Genomic DNA, 2,729 nt, shown 5'->3' on the forward strand with positions numbered 1-2,729 from the left:
ACTTACTACAGCTTCATTTGTTTACTTGCAAATTCCGTTTTCCTTCACAGCCGCACAGTATTTCATTGTTTATATAGACCACATTTCCATTATCCAGTCATCAGTTGAGAAGCACTGAGGTTATTTCCATTCTCAGGTATTGTGAATAGAGGTAGCAACGAAGATGGCTGAGCAAGTGTCCTTGGAATGTGATGTCAAGTCCTCTGGGCAGATGTCAAGGGGTGACTGAGATTGGTCACCTGGTCCACTGGTAGATCTACTTTTAAATATTTGGGAATTCTGCATGCCGATTTCCATAGTGACTGCACCAATTTGCAACCCCACCAACAGTGAATGAGCGTTCCTCTTACCCTGCATCCTCACCAATGGTTTCGTTTTTCCTGATCTAAGCCATTCTGACTAGGACATTATGAAATCTAAGAGTAATTTGTATTTCTCTAATCTAGTGTATATTACAGAATTAATCCAGTTCAAGTGTCTGATTCAGTGATATCTCATAACTTCACCAAGTCAGGTAATCATGTAGAACAGGTTTAGAACATTTTATCATATATTTTAAAAGATTTTCTCAGGCTGGTAAGATGGCATGGCAGGTAAAAGTGCCAGCCACCAAGCCTGATGCCCTGAGTTCAATTCCCAGGACCCACATGGAAGAAGAAGAGTCAACTCCCTACAGTCTTCCCCTGACCTCTGTATGCACTAGGATACCAACTTTAAATAATGAAACACAATAAAAAGTTTAAAAATATTTTTTGCAAGTATATATTGCACGTTAAACATATTCTCCTCCATGTCTCCCTACCCTCCTTTATCTTTTTCCTCTCTTCCTTTTCATTCCCCATTTTTATTTCCACTTCATTTTCATTTTACATAATATATATTTCATGTAACTATATAAAAATCTAGAAACTGCAAGTGAGACAAGTTGTGCTTTTCTCCCCACGACTGGCTTAATTCTTTTAATGTGGTTATTCCCAGTTCCATCCATTCACCTGCAAATGGCATGACTGAATTCTTTATGGCAAAGAAGATTCCATTATACGTATTAATCTAGTATTATAGTAGTATCACACATAGGTACTACATTCTCCTTATCCATCTTCTGTTGTTCATTACCTGGGTTGGTTCCATAGTTAGATGTTGCAAATACTGCTACAATAAGCACTGGCATGCAAACATCTCTGTGACATGTGGGCTTGGGGTCTTTTGAGTAAATGCTTAGTTGTGATATAGGTTGGTCATGAGGAAGATCTATTTTTAGACTATTTTTTTTGAAAGATCCTACATTTTATTACTGGACAAACCACACCTCCAGTTTAGACATGAGCAAGTCTCTAGGTTAAAAATGTTAGACTCTGTCTGGTAGGACTGATTGATGACCATAATTCAGTATAAACCCTCAGTCTTGCCATTGTGTGAATTCTTATAGACCCAGCTTCGTTCTCCTACGGTGCCTTCTCTTGGAGTTGTACCTGATTTTGTTATCAGTTTTCATCCGAATCTATTGAGGAATAGGACAATTTTGCTTTTGTTTCTTGGCCAGAAATCTCTTGATTCTGAAAGTTTTAAGAGAAGACATGGTGAGAAGCCGAATCAGGTGTATTTCTCACAATGGTGGAGAAAAGGAGAAGCTATCTTTAGACATTTTATTGGTTTGCTTGTTTTTGTTTTTCAAGACAGGGTTTCTCTGTGTAGCCCTGGCTGTCCTGGAACTCACTCTGTAGACCAGGCCGGCCTTGAACTCAGAAATCCACCTGCCTCTGCCTCTCAAGTGCTGGGATTAAATGCATGTGCCACCACTGCCCAGCTGACTTTTTTTTTTTTTTAAGAAATCTTTAATTGGTTTCCATATTGGTTTGACTTGTTTATATTCCCACCAGCAATGCATATGCATTCTCTTCAGTGCATGGATTTATCAGCATTCCTTTTTCAGGTATCATGGCTGGGAATAAATGGATCTCCCTGTAATTTTGGTTTGCATTCCTCAAATGGCAATGAGGTTGAATGTTTGTGTGTGTGTGTGTCTGTGTGTGTGTGTGTATGGTATGTGTGGTGTGTATATATGTATCTGTGTGTATGTGTGTGTGTGTGTGTGCACGGTATGTGTGGTGTGTATATATATCTGTGTGTGTGGTATGTATGGTGTGTATATATGTATCTGTGTGTGTGTGTGTGGTATGTGTGGTATGTATATATATCTGTGTGTGTGTGTGTGTGTGTGTGTGTGTGTGTTGGCTGTTTGCATTTCATGTTTTGAGAACTGTCTGATCCTTTTATTAGCCTATCTATTGGGCTGTCTGATTCCTTATTTCATCTTTAAAATTCGTTATATATCCTAGGTATTATTCTTATGTCCGATGTTTAACGATCAAAGAATTTCTCCAGTTCTGTAGATTGTCTCCTTACTCGTGTAACTGTTTCCCTTGCTGTAATCTTTTAAATCTCACCAAGTCCCACTTGTTCATTACTGGCCTTATTTCCTGGCTGATTTGAGTCCTATTCTGAAAGTTCTCGGCTATGGTATATCTTAAAGTATTCTTTCTTTCTTTCTTTCTTTCTTTCTTTCTTTCTTTCTTTCTTTTTTTCGAGTACTTTTTCTTTTTACTGTAAAAATTTGGGAGTTTCAGGGCTTATGTCAGTGTCTTTGGTCCATGGAGAGTTGACTTTTTGAAACTAGATTGAAGGAATCTAATTTCATTCTTTTACATATGAGTATCCGTTTTTTTTTT

The 2,729-nt window shown here is 38.0% G+C and overlaps 1 pseudogene; it reads right to left on the reverse strand.

Annotated features, from left to right (window-relative positions):
* Positions 1 to 1,423: 1,423 nt before the first annotated feature.
* On the reverse strand, positions 1,424 to 1,579 carry LOC114634437 (annotated as a pseudogene).
* Between the last annotated feature and the right edge of the window lie 1,150 nt (positions 1,580 to 2,729).

The sequence above is a fragment of the Grammomys surdaster genome, unplaced genomic scaffold (assembly GCF_004785775.1).
Source record: "Grammomys surdaster isolate TR1022 unplaced genomic scaffold, NIH_TR_1.0 99, whole genome shotgun sequence".
NCBI classification, from domain to species: Eukaryota; Metazoa; Chordata; class Mammalia; order Rodentia; family Muridae; genus Grammomys; species Grammomys surdaster.